Here is a 17494-nt window from a genome sequence, read left to right as displayed (position 1 = left end):
GCTTTTAATCAATGCGCTTGTTTTATATTTTCACGTCGCTTCATGGGGTCTTACAATTATAATTGGCAACGTCTTTTCCTTCTTGTCGTTAGTTGCTGTCGAGTTAGCCTGGCTCACAGCAGCCCCATATGTGTAGGGTAAAACTGATCCATAAGGTTTTCAAGGCTGTAACGTTATGGAAGCAGATCATCAAGTCTGTCTTCCAAGGCGCCTCTGAGTGGGTTCTAACTACTAACCTTGAGACTAGTAATTGAGCTCTTAACCATTTGTGCTACCCTTTGTAGTGGTACATAAAATAATGCTGCCTCTTACCATCTATGGCATCTTAGTGAGCTAATGCATAACAATTGAAATCTCTCAACTGAAAGCTAAGGATTTGAAGACACTTAGGCTTTTTAGTTCTAAAGGGTAATAGGACAACCTGAAGACCTTTGGTACACATGGGTGTGTATGTGTGTGTGGCTGGGGGGAACAGTTGCCGTCGAGTGGCTTCTGACTCATAGCGACCCTGTAGGACAGAGTAGAACTGCCCCATAGGGTGTCCAAGGAGCGGGTGGTGGATTCAAAATGCTGACCTTTTGGTTAGCAGCTGTGCTCTTAACCACTGCGCCACCAGGGCTCCGTGTGTGGTGAAGTAAAGTATATACGTAGGTGATATGGAGGAGATGGTCCTAGGGAAGAGGGATGTGGATTCCACCTTGGGTAAGTTTGCTTTTTCTAGGGTAAGACATCAGATAACTAAAGGAAACCATATTTTAAATGACCCCTGCAATGAGAATTTTCAATGCGGTCAAACAATATGAAAAAGAATTAAGTAAGAAGCAGCACAGACTGACTTTTTAAAATGGGACTTCAAAACAGTGAACATAATAGGAGCAGATTTAAAGCAAATGAGGCTCATCTAGCTTACTTTTCTAACAAAATTGGAGTAATTAAGTACAAAGGTAGGATGATAGGTAATTCCATTTAAAAAGGCAGGTACACTGTGAACCATTTATTGCCTTTTGGAATTCACTCTGAGGACTCCCACGACACCGAACTTCTTTGATCCCAGCACATCTCTCTCTCAGTCGCTCTCTTCATTTCTCTCTGAGTTCTTTCTCATTTATCTCCTTCCTCCCTTATCCGCTTGTGGCTCTTTCCTGAGCTCAGGTTTCAGCCTTCTTCCTAATCCAATAGAGAAGACCTGGCATCCTGAAACAATGTGTCTTGTAGGGTCCAAAGCCTGCCTTCACCACTGACCGGCTGTGGGCCCAGGCCAAGCTATTGACCCTCTCTGAGCCTCAGTTGCCTCATCTTTAAAAGTGGGTATAATAATATCTACCTTCCAAAGTTTTAATGGAAAGTAAATAGAGAGAGAGTTTCTGCCAGAGTGTGGGTACTTTACAAAATATAGCTGTAAGTATTAGTGCTCTATCTAAAAGTCTCTGCTAACTTCAGATAGCCTCTCTGCCAACTTCTCACCCATGCCCCAGTACTATAGTTTTGTATTTTGATGAGACTTTACACTGTAATTTCTAATAAATTGTATTTTAAAATGCATTTGTCTTTTATTCCTCAAACTATCTCCCTCTCCCAAATTTCCTATTTTCAACTTTGCAATTACCCAGATTAGAAACTTGAACATCATCTTCATCTTCTATCTTCAATGACTCTGCAAGCCCTTCTTAATGCTTCTCATTTTCACACGTTTCCCTCTCTTTCTGCCATTGCCTCCCCCATCTGCAACTTGTCACCTCACCTTAAACACTGCAACAGCCTCCTCATGGCCCACCATGACTTATTTTTCTTCATCACCTCCTACCTATCTTGTGCGCGGTGGCCAAACCAATCCTCCTTCAAAACGCCACCTTTATTTTATAATTTCTTTGATCAAGAATTTGTGATAAAACTATAAAGGTCATGAAAGAAAAAATAGGGTCAACACTAGGGGCTCTAGCATATGGCATAAACGGGATACAAATCATAATTAACAATACACAAACACCAAAAGATAAGCTAGATAAATGGGATCTTCTAAAAATTAAACACTTGTGCTCACCAAAAGACTTCACCAAAAGAGTAAAAAGAGAACCTAGAGACTGGGAAAATATTTTTGGCTATGACATATCCAACAAAGTTCTAATCTCTAAAATCTATAGGAAAATCCAACACCTCTACAATAAAAAGATAAATAATCAAATTAAAAAATAAGTAAAGCATATAAAACAGACACGTCACCAAAACAGACATTCAGAGGGCTAAGAGACACAGGAAATGCTCATAATCACTAGCCATTAGGGAAATGCAAATCAAAATGACAATGAGATACCATCTCACCCCGGCATTACTGGCACAAATCAAAAAAACAGAAAATAACAAATGTTGGAGGGATTGTGGGGAGATTGGAACTCTTATGCACTTCTGGTGGGAATGCAAAATGGTACAACCACTTTGGAAAACGAAGTGGCACTTATTTAAAAAGCTAGAAATAGAAATACTATACGATCCAGCAATCCACTCCTAGGAACATATCCTAGAGAAATAAGAGCCATCACACGAATAGACATACGCACACTCATGTTCATTGCAGCATTATCCACAATAGCAAAAAGATGGAAACAACCTAAGTGCCCATCAACAGAAGAATGGATAAACAAACTGTGGTACGTACACACAATGGAATACTACACAACAATAAAGAACAGTGATGAATCTGCAAAACGTCTCACGACATGGATGAATCTGGAGGGTGTTAGGCTGAGTGAGAGAAGTCAATCACCAAAGGACAAATACTATATGAGACCACTATTATAAAAATTCATGAAAAGGTTTCTGCACAGAAAGAAATAATCATTGATGGTTACTGCGAAGGGGAGGTGTGGGGAGGGAAAAACCCTAACTAGATAGTTGATAAGTGGCAATTCTGGTGAACGGTAAGTACATAATACTGGGGAAGTCAGCACAACTTGACCAGAGCAAAGTCATAGAAGCTTCACAGACACCCAGACGCCCTGAGGGACAGAGCTACCAGGCTGAGGGCTGGGGACCATGGTCTCGGGGTACATCTAGCTCAGTTGGTATAACAAAGTCTATAAAGAAAATGTTCTACATCCAACTATGGTGAGTAGTAACTAGGGTATTAAAAAGCTGCAAATGGTCATCTAAGATTCATCAACTGGTCCATCTCAGCTGGAGCAAAGGAGAATGAAAAAAACCAAAGACACAACGGAAAGATTAGTCCAAAGGACTAAAAGGCCACATCTACCACGGCCTCCACCAGACTGAGCCCAGAACAACTAGATAGTGCCCGGTACCATCACTGACTGCTCTGACAGAGATCACAGTGGAGGATCCCAGACAGAGCAGAACAAAAATGCAGAACAAAATTCAAATTCTCACACACACACACCCATAAGACCAAGCTTACTGGTCTGACAGAGACTGGAGAAAACATGAGCGTATGGCCCCAAGACACCCTTTTAAACTCAGTACTGATGTCACTCCTAAGGTTTATCCTTCAGCCAAAGATGAGACAGGTCTATAGGGCCAACAATAACACATGTGTAGAACATGCTTCATAGTTCAATTATGTATACGAGACTAATGGGCACTCCAGCCCAAAAGCAAAGACAAGAAGGCAGGAAGGGATAAGAAAACTGGAAACAGGGAACTAGGGGTGGAGAAGGGGAGAGTGTTGACATATCATGGGATTGGCAACCAATGTCACAAATCAATTTGTGTATTGACTGTTTAATGAGAAACTAATTTGCTCTGTAAAGTATCACCTAAATCACAATTAAAAAATAAAAATAAAAAAGAATTTGTGATCATTATCTATAGCCCACTCCAAAGGTTCTTGGAGTTATCTACCATGGAATATTTGTTTTCCCCATGTAGGCAGAAGTATCAGGCTGATAAAATTGAACAATATCAGATTTTTTCCAAATTTTAAGAATTAAGTTGATGGCTAGACTTTTTTAATGTTAAGTTTCTCTCCCACTTTTATTTCTTTATTTTTCTACACTAGTCTGGGGGCAGGTCTAGGCAGATGAAAGAATAATACACAATTAAAATGAATAGAAAAAATCATAAATCACAAATCATATTTGGGCAGCTCAGTTTTTATCATTGGTGTTGTTGCTATTTGTTTTATTAATAAGCATACAGGTGTGGATTCTTACCAGAAAAATACAATATAATGATATTTTTTGGTTGATAAAAATTCTTGCATTTCATAGTGGAATTAAATAGATCTACATGAGTACTACCCAGCACAAACATGATTTTCTGTGCTCTGCCATCCGGCAAATTTGAAAATCAGTGAGGCAATAATTACCTCTGGACCCTTCAACTTGGCAAGAGAGCTCCTCTAAAGAGATTTCTGATTTTCTCACCTTGCGAAGAGGAGAAAGAGAGGAGGAGGTGTTACCCATGTTGGGGGAGGATTTTCCACAGATTTCTCTTATGAGGATCTTTCCCTGGGCTAGAAAATGAAGTCACAGGTGTTATGATTAGGGTTAGGTATTGAACATGATTTTTAAAAAGATGTACTAAGAATTAGAGGTGATTTTGCATGGGCCAGCAAGATCCTGGAAGAAGCCTGGTTTGATTTAGTGAGTTTGTATTCGCAAGTAAGGTAAAGCAGTTTAGACAATAGTCATTGCACCCCATCCTCCACTCATCTGTCAATCATAGAAGGCAATTAGCCAACTGATGACTCTACTCTCTTGATGTCAGAGCCTGGGAGGAGACAGGTCAGTCTCCAGCCACCTCTGCACAGTCAATGGGAGAAGATAGAGTAGGCACTATGAGACGAGGGGCCTTGGCCACTGCTTTGGTTGGCCTTACCCAGTCTACTTCTTCAGCTTTCTCCTAAATATCGTGGACCTTTTTAACAGGGTCAAAGCATTGGTATCATCACTTTATTGTTTAACACAGGATTAATCCATATTAACTGATTCATTCATTAACCATTACTTATTGGATACTTGTCATTTTCAAGTCATTCAGCTAAGCCTTCAATTTATATTGAATTCAGACAGATAAGTATATGAATAAATATGACATAATGTAAGAACCTGGGAGGTTACCCAGTTCGTGAGATTTTCCAATCCTGGGACAAATATGGGAGAATGGTGGGGAAAGTACTGGTAGTTTCTTTTTCCTTTGTTCAGAACACCCTTTCCTTTTTAAAGTAAATAATGTAAAGAATGACCAATTCAGGTAAAATACATGAGTCACTCGGAAACATTTGGATGATTCATAAAACATTCTGCAACACACTCCACAGTCCGTACTTGGCCCATATCCAAGCTGCCTTTCACTGTCCCTAACAAAAGCTCCCACTCCAGCTAAGCTACCTCTCCCTGTCCCTCGAACACATGATAACTACATAGCACACTACATCCTACTCAAGCTGCTCCCACACCATGGAGTCTGCCTCAGTCCTACTTTTTCCCCTGCCTCTCCAAATCCCACACACCCTTCAAGAATCATCCCTTACCTCCCCTATGAAATCTTTTCGGATTATTCCAGTCTATATTTTATATGTTATTGTTTACATGTTTTTTTCATTGCCATGGAGTTGGCTTCAACTCATGGTGACCTTGTGTCCAACAGAATGAAACTTTGCCTGATCCTGTGCCATCCTCGTGATCATTGGTATGTTTGAGCCCATTGTTGCAGTTATTTGGTCAATCCACTTTATTGAGGATTTCTCTTGTTTTTGCTGACCCTCTACTTTACCAAACATGAGGCCCTTTTCTAGTAATTGTTTTTTCCTGACAACGTGTCCAAAGTAAGTGAATTGAAGTCTTGCCATCCTCTCATCTAAGGAACATTTTGGTTGTATTTCTTCTAAGACTGATTGGTTCATTCTTTTGTCAGTCCACATACATCTCACTATTTCCCAAGATCCCACTGTACTCCAGACTATTACTTTATTGTTTAACACAGGATTATTCCATATTAATTGATTCATTCATTAACCAATATTTACTGGATATTTGCCATTTTTGAATCATTCAGCTAAGCCCTCAGTTTATATTAAATTCAGACAGATAAGTATACAAATAAATATGACAATGTAGAAAGTGAACATACATAAAAACCATGAACGAAGGGTTGTGGCTGTTCAAAGAAGGAAGCAATTAATTCTGACTAGAAGGATCAAATAAAACTTCATTGAGGTGACTTTGGCCTGGGCCTTAGAGGATCTGGGTTTCCAGAGGTAAGGAGTAGAGCATTCTAGACATGAGGCTGTGTTCATACTGGTGGTACTTCACTGCAAAACTGCCTGAGGAGGTGCCAGGGAAAGTTGCTGGCTGCTAGGTGCTGCTGGCTGCTGCCCACAATAGAAGCTGGGTGCTAGAGAAGACATCTGAGCAGTAGAAGCCAGGCACTGGAGAAGCCACATGTAATAAAGGAGCCTGATGAAACAAACACACTGGAACCAGGAAGAGAAGCCCCTTCCTCCTACAGTGTCCCTCCAATGCCCTCTACCAAGAAAGTCTAATATCCTGCCAGCTGACAAAGGAGAAATATTTACAGGGCCCATCTCCATTACAGCAGAACGGGGAAGGAAGGGTGGGCTTGGAGCTGAGAGGTAATAAATTGATAACTGCACAGTTGGCTCTTTTGGTTCCACAGAATTCATATGCTCCCTTCAACACTCACTTTTGCTTCTTTGCAATAAGAAAACACCATGTGGCTTTCCTAAAAAGTGAACAGGTTCTCACCTTCTCCCCACCCCCAAGAGGAGAAGACACACAGTTCCAACAGCCATTGTATCCATTGCTGGCTGTATTAATCCTTCTTAAATTCTGCCACAGTTCTGTTACCTAAAGATAAGATTGTAAAATTTAACATCCAAACAACTTGTATATAAAATAAAAATGAGAAGAATACAGTGGTTAGCTTGTATAAATGTGCATATAACAAGTCAAGAAAAATATGCAAAGCTACCACATCTTATTTCTATAAATTGTCACAAGATTATCCATAATTGGCATCCATGGCTTCCTTTTTCCACAATCCATTTCATATTTCCACCTCCCTCAGCCAGAACCTCAGCCTGTCTGGGTTCTTCATCTAATAGAGTGACATAAACCTTTGTTCCCAATTGTCCTGTCTTTTTTTTTTTTTTTTGGTGTACTTTTCCATTAACCTTTACTATTGGACATGATAATACTAAGAGGCATCCCAGAGAATCTCCTGGGTTTGGGTATTGTCCTCCTTGACTCCATCGTGTAGCAGGAGCTGTTTCCCTTGGTAATTAAGATCAGTCACTCCAGCCAGTCGAGTAACCACCTTTTTCTGCCCATTGATTCAGTGGCATAAGAAGCCCAAAATGGCAGCCTTATCATCCATTTCAGTGGACCCATTGTTGAGTCCTCTGGGGGAAGCATTTCCACCTTGGGAGCTAAGACCTCCAAACCAACAGAGCTCAAGTTTGCCAGGACTGGAAGCAAAAATCCTGCAAGTGGGTTATTAGGTATAATGGTGGACACAAAATGTACTAACTAAAAAAGAGGAAAGAAATAATAAACAGAACTTCGTGAAAATTAACAACTCTGTGAAAGACACAGTGAAAAGAATGAAAAGACAAGCCACAGACTATGGGAAAATATTTGCATTTCCCTGATTATTCATGATGTAATGCACTTCCCATGTACATATTGGCCCTTTTTATTTTTTTCTTTTGTGAGTTTCTGTACAAGCCTTTTAATTGGGTTCTTTGTTTTTTTAGTATTGAGTTGAAGGAGTTCTTTATGCATTTGGAATGCAAGTCCTTCGTCAGATATATGTGGTAGGAATATATCCTCTCAGTCTGTTGCTTGCCTATTTATTTTTTATAAAGATGTGTTTTAATGAGTTGACATTTTAAATGTTGATTCAGTATTATTTATAATTACTTTTTGTTTAGTGCCTTTTGTGTGTTCTTTCTAAAAAATCATTGTCTACACCAGATTCTTAAAGACATGTTCCTAAGTTTTTGTCTGAAGCAATATAGTTTTAGTTTTCATGTTCAGTTTTAAGGTCTGTCCATTGTTCTGAGCAATGAAGTGATATGAGCTGATCTGAATTTTAAAAGAATTACTCAACAAGGTTGCTGTGTTGAGACAGAGTATAAGGGGCAAGGATAGAAGCGGGATGACCAGTTAGGAGGATACTGCAACAATCTAGATAAGAAATTTTGTCTGCTTCAACCAACAAATTTCTTGTCAGTAGGCAATCTGGTGAGAAGTAGCTGAATTTTGGATATATTTTGAAAGGTAATTTCCAGGCAGATAGGATGTGAGAGAACTAGAGGAGTCAAGATGATGAGAATGTTTTGGCCTATGCAAATGGAAGGCCGAAATTGTGAATCTATTACTCTGGGAAAGATTGGACAGAGCAGACTGACGGGGGTGGAGAGGAACTAGTAGTTAGATACTGGACACATTAAGTTAGAGATTTTTTTAGATATTCATTTGGAGATGTGGAATAGGCAGTTGATATAAGAGCCTGGAGCTGAGCGTAGAGATCTAGACTGGAGCTATACATTGGGCCTTCTCAGCATGTAGATGGTATTTAAAGCCATCAGATTGGATGCTGTCACCTAGGGACAAAGCAGTTGCTATGGAGTCGATTCTTGACTCCTGGCTATCTCATGTGTTACAGATTAGAACTGTGTACCATAGGGTTTCTGCAGATGATTTTTCTGAAGTAGATCCCAGGCCTTTCTTCTGAGGCAGCTCTAGGTGGGTTCGAACTGCCAACCTTTCAGTTAGTAGTCAAACACTTAACTGTTTCTGCCACCCAGGGGCTCCTATCACCTGTGGAGTAGGTATAGATAACAAAGAGAAGGGGGACATGCTCTGAGCTTTAGTAAACTCCAATGTTAAGAGGTTGGGAGAAAAAAAATCCAGAAAAGAGGACTGAAGATTGAGAATAAGTGACAAATAATTAGGAGGGAAATCAAGAAGGTGTGGCGTCTTCATAGTGCAGTAAAGCAAATCCTCCCAGGAGGAGTGAATGACCAGTAGTGACAACTGTTAGTGGAAGGTCAAATAAAGTCAAAACTGAGAGCTGACCATCATATGTGGTTACATGGAGCTTACAGATGGTCTTGACAAGAGAAATTTTGGTGGAATAACGGAGCATGGTGTCTAACATGGCGAGAGAAGCCAGAAAGGGCATGAGAGATTGTGAGGAAAGAGAGGTCTCAATGTGGTCAAGGAATAATTGAATAATTGTCAGAATGAGCTAGTGAGTGAGATGTATGGACAGAAAATTGTCAGAGAATTTAAACTTTCAGAAGTGAAGTCATTCTGGGTCACAACAACTTTCAGAGTGTGGCCATGGGTTTGACTGGCTCAAGTAGAGATAAAGGACTTTGGAGTTGAGGAGATTAAATAACTGTGAAGCCAGGGCTTGGATGGGTTATACACATGGACATTGACTTTGCCCAGGAAAAGGCAGAAGTTGAGAGGATTGAGCACTGAACCCAGCAAAGCAAGACTCGTTCTCAGCATGGACCAAGGGCTAAGTATAAGTGCCACTGTCTATTACGTACATGACCACAACGCATAATTTTACCACCAGCCAAAATATACACCAGACACTTTTTTGTTTTTATCCATTATCAGGATGGAACGTGTAAGGAACAAAACAGCTGCTTGGAATTTTAGGGATTTACCAAAAAGAACAAATGTGTCCTGTAGTGTGGGCTGTATCATGCCATTCCTCAGTGAGCTAAGTGATTCATGGGTATGAATCACCCATGACATCTGAAACGCTGGGTCTCTAAAGCTGGTGTGGATTTACATCGAGGCTGATCTTGCCTTTTGGGTCCCCACATACAGGGATGTGTGTGTGTGTGCGCTGTCATATCATCATAAAATAAAGAGTTTAGAATTTTCTAATCTAAAATATTTGGAGAATAATGACGATGCCAGATGAGGCTGAAAGCTCAGATTTGGCTTTCCTGTCTATCTTTACAGAAAAGATATTAATAGACTCTAACTCCTGAGCCATCCTCTGGACTTTTACTGAGGCCTAGGGAAGCGTTTCAAGTGGATTTGTGGTAGAATATTCCCAGTTTAAAACAATAATAAATTATACTTTTGTTTATCTTGCCTCGGGCATACACTTCACTTTCTTAAGACTTGAAAGTCAGGTGGGATAGAATCACACAGCAGCAGCTGGGGTCCACTAGGACCACAGGCGATGTCTCATCAAAGTCATGAATTCTCAATGTCAGGTGCTTACATAAAACTCACTCACATGTGAAACGGAAAAGAGGCCTTGCGAGGTGTGAGCCGTCAGGGCTTTGGAATGAGATAGGCAGGTTTGAGAGCAACTCTGCCACAAATCTGCCTGGAAAACTTAGGCGAAGTCTTGGCCTTCCTTGAGATTCTATACAACTTTTGTAAAAATAGAGATAATGGTACCCATCCCAGAGGGTTATTATGGCGATTAAATGAATGGACAGAAGTGACACTCTCGGTAGGTAATTGACATCTTTCCCTTCTTTCCATCTCCCCTTCAGTAGCAGCAGCAAAACCTATTTGAGAGGCAGAAACTACACAAATCCCCAAAAGACAACACGTTAGAAACTGCTCTGAAAATTATGAACTATGTAATTGTAAAGCATCATCCGAGTTAAGAGCACCTAAGTTGTCATGAGGTTGGGTTCAAGTCTTAGCCCCACGATTTATTGGGTGATTGGATGTATGGCTTTGGCAATTAATGTAGACAGCCTCAGTTTCTTCCTCTGGACAATGGGATAATAATAGACCCTACCTCAGATGCTTGTCAAGAGGTTTCACTGAAAACATGTCTATAAAGTACTCAGCAGAGTGCCTGTCATATAGTAGTCCACACTCAAAAGCTGTTAGCTAGATCTGTCTTTTAATAATCTTGGACTATAATCCTAATTCTATCCATTAGCCCAGAAGTAGCAGGGAAGTAAAAAAAAACAAAAAAGAAAGAAAGAAACAAAGAACCAAAATACTTTCAGAAGTCTTGTTCTGTTCTTAGTAACAGAAGAGGCAGCTGGAATTCTCAGCCCCAAAAAACTCTTCCATGGGGGCCAGGGACATTTGATCCACAGGGACACAATGTTCGCCATCAATATTTGTCTACCAAACCATGCTCAGAACCTTCTTCTCTTCCTCCTTCTTTCCCTGTCTTGCTTTGATCATTTCTGTTTTAGGACTTTTTTGTTTTTGTTTGTTTTTTAATCCAGTTCCTTTCTCCCCTTCTCTCCTTCCCATTAGCCCCTATGGATGCTTGCAGAGTCAGTCCTCATAACATCAGGGAAGTTCGCATGTGTCACACAATGTTTTAATGCCCTCCCACCACATACCCCTCTCAAATCCCTAAGTTAGCACCTTCATGGGATGCTCTTGAGTTGCCCATGCTTCTCACAGTGGAGAAGGCAAGGGGCTCATCTGAGCCTGCCCTCTCCTTTTTTGCTCCACACTATCCTGCCTGCACTGCTCACTGGCCACCTACATGCTTCCCGCACTGTCATGGATTGAATTATGTCCCCCCAAAAATGTGTGTATCAATTTGGCTGGGCCATGATTCTCGGTATTGTGTGATTTTCCTGTATGTTGTAAATGCTGCCTCTGTGATGTTAATGAGGGAAGATGGGCAGCAATTGTGTTATTGAGGCAGGACTCAATCTATAAGATTGGATTGTGTCCTGAGGCAATCTCTTGAGATATAAAAGACAGAAGCGAGCGGAGAGACGGGGGACCTCATACCACCAAGAAAGCAGTGCCGGGAGCAGAGCGTGTCCTTTGTCCTGCGCAGAGAAGCTCCTAGTCCGGGGGAACACTGACGAGAAGGCTTACAGAGGGAGAAAGCCTTTCCCTGGAGCTGACGCCCTGAATTTGGACTTTTAGCCTACTTTACTGTGAAGAAATAAATTTCTCTTTGTTAAAGCCATCCACGTGTGGTATTTCTGTTATAGCAGCACAAGATGACTAAGACACCCACCCTCTACTCGCCTCCATTCTGGGTGTTCCTGCTTCCTAAGGCACCATCGTGCAGAGCAGGGGTTCTCAAGCTGGCATCAGAATCCCCTGGGGGGCTTGTTAGAACAGCTCGCTGGGCCCCATCTCTGGAGTATCTGCTCAGTAAGTCTCAGCTGGAGCTCAAGAATTTGCTTTTCTAATGCATTCCCAGGTGTTACTAATGCTGAGAACCACTGGTGAAGAGGAAAGGACTTGGAGGCCAAATTCTGACCTGGGGCGACTTATTTGCCCTCTGAGAGGCTCAGTTTTCTCTGCTGTAAAAATAGGGTGACAGTGGTCTCTGAGAATTGTTCTAAGGATTAAACAGTGTACTGTCTTTCTGACCTGCTCTGAGAAGCAGAATTTCTTGGATGGGACCAGGAACACTGAGCTCATCTTACTGGTCATTCCTAGATGGGCAGAGGCATCACTGGCCACCAGTTCCAACTGACAGTGGTGAGGTTGTGGCCTCGGCTCATGTGGGTTGCCATTTAAATGCACAAGGTCTCAGGATTCACTCACCTCTCTCTCATACTCATGCTCCCTGTGAATGTATAGTCTAAGCAGAGAAGCAAAGAAAATCACTTTGGCCTTCCTGGTTGTCTTTCCCCTCCCTCCCTTACTCAGGCCTCTCAATCTGGAATCCTCTAGCTAATTCCAAGGGGCATATTTTGTCCTTACAAGGTATGTGCAGGGCTCACTTTTCTGTGCTGGAAAGAGAGTGTGGTCTAATGGGTAGGAGGTGGGTGTGGTAGGGATGGCGGGTTCTATTTAAAACCACCCCTCTGACTCACTGAGGTGTCCTAGGGAAATGGCTTAACTTCTCTGCATGTTGGATTCTCTCCTGTTAGAAGGAGGAGAGAGATCCCCTTCTTAGTAGGTGCTCCTGAGAGCAGGGAACTGGTATTTGAGAAGCACTCAGGATTTGAGTGGGGTGTTATGTGGACCTATGGAGTATGGAATCAAGAGAGGCACATTCTTTTTGCACCTTCTCATAAGTATTCAACAGTGTCCAGCCAGTCAAGCAGGCTAACACCCATGCTGCCCCATCAGAAGTCCTGTGGTTTCGAAGCATCTAAGAAAATGAGAATTTTGTGAGCACTCCTGCTGGTTCAGCATCCCCTACCCTGACGTGTGAGGCAGACAGAATGAGGGAAAGCCCTGGCCCCTGAGTCTGAACCTAAGACTTCTGGGCCTGGCTCTGCCTATGACCACCTTGAGACATTGGGCTGGAGCCTGTCCCACTCCAGGTTGCAGTGATGGTTACTGACACCCCTTCCAGCTCTTTGACACTTCAAGATTCTAGAATTCGGAGTGGTGGGGTCTTTTTCAACAAGGCAGAGGCCCAAGTGAAAACAGCTCCTGGTTCTCAGAGACTGCAGTCCCTCCTGCACAAAATCAGCCTTTTCCACCTTTCTAGGGAAAAGCACACCCATATCATCCACTCAGTAGTTCATTCCATTTTTGTATTGAGTTCTCATTTGCCTTGTGCTAGAGGGGGAGGTAAGGAGCCCTGGCAGTGCAATGGTTAAGCACTCGGCTGCCAACTGAAAGATTGGTGGTTCGAATCCACTTGTTTCTCTGCAGGGAGAGAAGATCTAGCAATCTGCTCTTGTACAGAGTACAGCCTAGGAAACCCTATGGGGCAGTTTTGCTCTGTTATAGAGGGCCACTGTGAGTCGGAATCAACGGGACAGCACACAACAACAGAGGCTGAGCTGGGGCTGGGATGCTGAGTATAGGACATGATCCCTGCCTTCAGAGTGCTTAATGTCTAGGAAGAGAGGCGGTCTCTTCTCTTAGAGAACGGTAGCAAAAGAGCCCAATTATCATCACTGCCACTCTGGACAGAGCTGTCAGCAGACCTGACCTAAACACCTGGTTAAGATCCCTAGGGCTACAAACTGTGTATGAATTTAAAGCAGGTCAAGCCATGAGGATTTGCAAATATCTACAAGGATTTTTCAGAAATAGGTCTGATTCTTAAAGCTTCGTGACCCTCTGGGGATTTGGATCTCCTTTGGGAAGGGTCTAGGGAAACTCAGTTCAAATTTCCTTGGTCCCTTCCAAATATATGCCCGCTAGATAGAAGGAGTCCCTGGGTGTGTAAATAGTTAACACATTAGGCTGCTAACTGAAAGGCTGATTCAAGTACACTCGGAGGCACCTCCAAAGAAAGGCCTGGTGATCTACTTTTGAAAAATTGGCCATTGAAAACCCTATGGAGCACACTTCTACTCAGACACACATGGGGCCACGGTGAGCCAGAGTTGACTTGATGGCAAATGGAAAAGGAAAAGAAAAAATAGGAGAGCTGTTTCTTCCCAACCAGGCCTCTAATGCTACTTATGTCAAGGAACAGGGTTCCCAGACACCAACTGCCCTGGACTGACACAGGGAGAGAATCAAGGCCTTAGTTACTGGTCCTTTTGGACTGTGTGGTCTGGGTCTTTCAGCCACAACAGTTCTCCAGAACCGGGGGCCTTAAGTGGAGGCATCCCACAGTGGAGCCAGAGGAAAGCTGCCGGGGTTACGGGGACAGTGGCGGCAGAGAAGTGATTTCAGCGTGCCTTCACATCCTGGTCAAACCAGACAGATGCCAGCAGGACACCGAAGCAGGGAGATGTGTTCACTCACTTATGCTGAACCCTAAAAGTGATCAGAAAATGGAAATAATGACTTTTCTTGTTGCTTTTGGAAACCAAGAGACTGGTTTCATCTTTCCCTCCAGCAAACAAATCACTTCTCTCCTTCAAATCTCATGCAATAGTTTCTTTTTATCCCCTTACACCTACTCCTCATTTATCAACTATCTTGTTATCCAACATTGCACATTCCAACAATAGTAAAAAATCTACTATCCGACTATTTTGTGCATTAACAACCCGGCCAACCCTCACAGCCTCACAGGGGGCGGCTCCTGCACGACGCGTGGAGAGGGGATCGGCGCCTCCTGGGGTATGTAACCCTAGTCTGGAACCTGCAGGGTTCTCGATGATCTGGCTCCTCCCGGCTTGCGCCTCCTGTCCCTCCTCCCTGCTCTCTCCAGGTGCACCTCACCCTCCGCCCCCGTTCGCCTGGCAGGTACCGGAGCCACCCCCTGGCCAAGGCAGCTGCGCATCGCCCAGTCAGCACCACCCTGCTTCCTGCACCGAGGGCACCCTTGAGCCCTAGCTGGGATGCCTGGCCGCTGAGGACACCTGTCCAGCAGCCCTCAACATGGATTTGCATTCCAGTGAGCAGAGCAACGACAAGCTTATGATTGCCGCAGCTACAGAGAGGCCAGAGCTGCCCAGATGGGAGGGCTGGGGCTGGGGCAGGGGAGGCCAGGGCAGGAAATCACAATTATTTGGCATAACACCAATTTTCACATAACAACCTGTTCTTTAGAACCTAACCCTGTCCATAAGTGAGGAGAAGGTGTAATAAGGCTACAGAGGAAATGAAACATTTTAGCTTAGAACATTGATTTTCTTGGATTTTTATGTTAGATTCTGTCTAGTGCATTATACACAAATATTTTTGAATGAATGAATGAATTTATCACAAACAATTCATTTGGAAAAAAAACCAGGATGGTGTATCTTACCTTTTTGAACAGAAGCCTTTCTCAATTCCACTTATTTTCTGAGCTCTCCTTAAGCAAACTACATCACTAGGTTTACATACACAGGTAACCAAATGGGGACAGCTGTAGTAACAAGGGCAACAATAGCAATCAAGAGTGTATCTAGCCCTGAGGCCCTGCACTGCGTCCCCTAAGGAGGTCACTCACTGTAGCACCTACCCCAGCTCCCAGCACACAGCTGGTGGGGGTTGTAGCGATAATCACGGTAACGTCACTACTGGTAGCGACAGGAGTAGAAGCAACAGTCGCTGCTGTTATTATTAGTAAATACATATCAACTCCCTAAGACAAATAATCAAGTATTATGTGCCAGCTTCAATCTATGACAAGAAGCACAGAAATGAAGTGCTTTCTCCATGGTCAGTTAACAGTCAGGGACAGAGACGACAGTGAAGCTCGCACACCATTGTGAGTGCAATCAAAGTCACTGAGTTGCACGCTTAAAATTTGTTAAAATGGCCAATTTTACAGTATTTATATTCTGCCATAATAATTTTTTTTTTTGAAAGAAGTTACTGATAGGTATAAGCCGAAACCCAAATCTCCTGATGTGTCCAATGGTGAATCCAACCCCAGATGGGACACCTAAGCATCTGCAAACAATTAACCCATAGGATTTTCAACGGCTGATTCTTCCAAAGTAGATCTCTAGGCCTTTCTTCAGAGGCACCTCTAGGTGGTTAGCAGCCGAGTGCGTTAACCAGTTGCACCACCCAAGAACTCCACTTACAAGAGTAGAAGTCCGGAATGAATTCTGGCCACATCCCTGCTTCTCACTAGCTCTCTGACCTAGCCCATTTGCATTGTCTCTTTATTACGAAGACAAGGAAACCATGAAATGATGGGGTTAGGAGAGCAGACTGCCCTTTCAGGTCCCCTTTCAGATATAACAATCTATCCTTTCTTTCTTTCTCCCAGTCTCCCACTCCTCACTCCAATTATTTTAATCTTTTTTCCCCCTTTTTCTATTCTTTTCTTGCTTAGAAAAATCTAGCTCGTGTGAGTAATGTTCATATGCTTATGAATACACTCGGTTCTTTGTCATCTGTGATAATGAGGGACGGATCATGTGGATAACTCCAAACTGTAAACACTGTTGTAAGTGCCTGAGGAACATTCCAGTCTGACTAACAGTCTAATATTTGGTTTGGGCTGCACTCACTGGGTGTCCATTAGCTGGTTAGCAGAATGGGCATAGATAAGTTAACCGGTGAAGCCTTGGGAAGGAATAGGCACTGAGGCTGAGAAAAAAATATTGGCCACATCTTCTCCACCAAGCAATGGCCTGTTTGCAAATTAGACTTTGTTGGTTTGTAAGATTAACACAGGCCTGGAGACGAGGATATTGGCTGTAATAAGAAGAGGTATAATCTCTTGACAGAGTCCCTGGGTGTTAAAACGCTTACAGCTCTCGGCTGCTAACTGAAAGGTTGGAGGTTTGAGCACCCAGAGGCACCTCTGAAGAAAGGCCTGGTGATCTACTCCTGAAAAATCAGCCTTTGAAAACCACATGGAGCACAGTTCTACTCCGACACACATGGGCTTGCCATGAGTCAGAGTCGACAGCAACTAGTTGGTAATCTCTTGCCAGAGGCTTTAGGATAGCAAGAGTCTCCAGATCACATAGGGTCAGTAGTACCCCAGCTCCAGGGTGGCTCTGCCTGCAGGGTCCAGGGCAAGGCCTTCTCTCCACCATCTGCTGTCGCTTAGATTCACCCTGCAGATGGCGCTGCACTGAGGAAATCCCCTTGGGCATTTACAACATGGGACTGCATCCCTACAGGAAGGCAAGCCACTGTGTGCCCTCACATTTCTCTGACTCTGTATGTAGCCCAGCCATCTCTTTTGCAGTGATAAAGGGAATAAGAGAATGTTTCAA

This window comes from Trichechus manatus, unplaced genomic scaffold, assembly GCF_000243295.1.
Source record: "Trichechus manatus latirostris isolate Lorelei unplaced genomic scaffold, TriManLat1.0 scaffold00039, whole genome shotgun sequence".
Lineage (NCBI taxonomy): Eukaryota > Metazoa > Chordata > Mammalia > Sirenia > Trichechidae > Trichechus > Trichechus manatus.
This window is presented reverse-complemented; position numbering follows the sequence as displayed.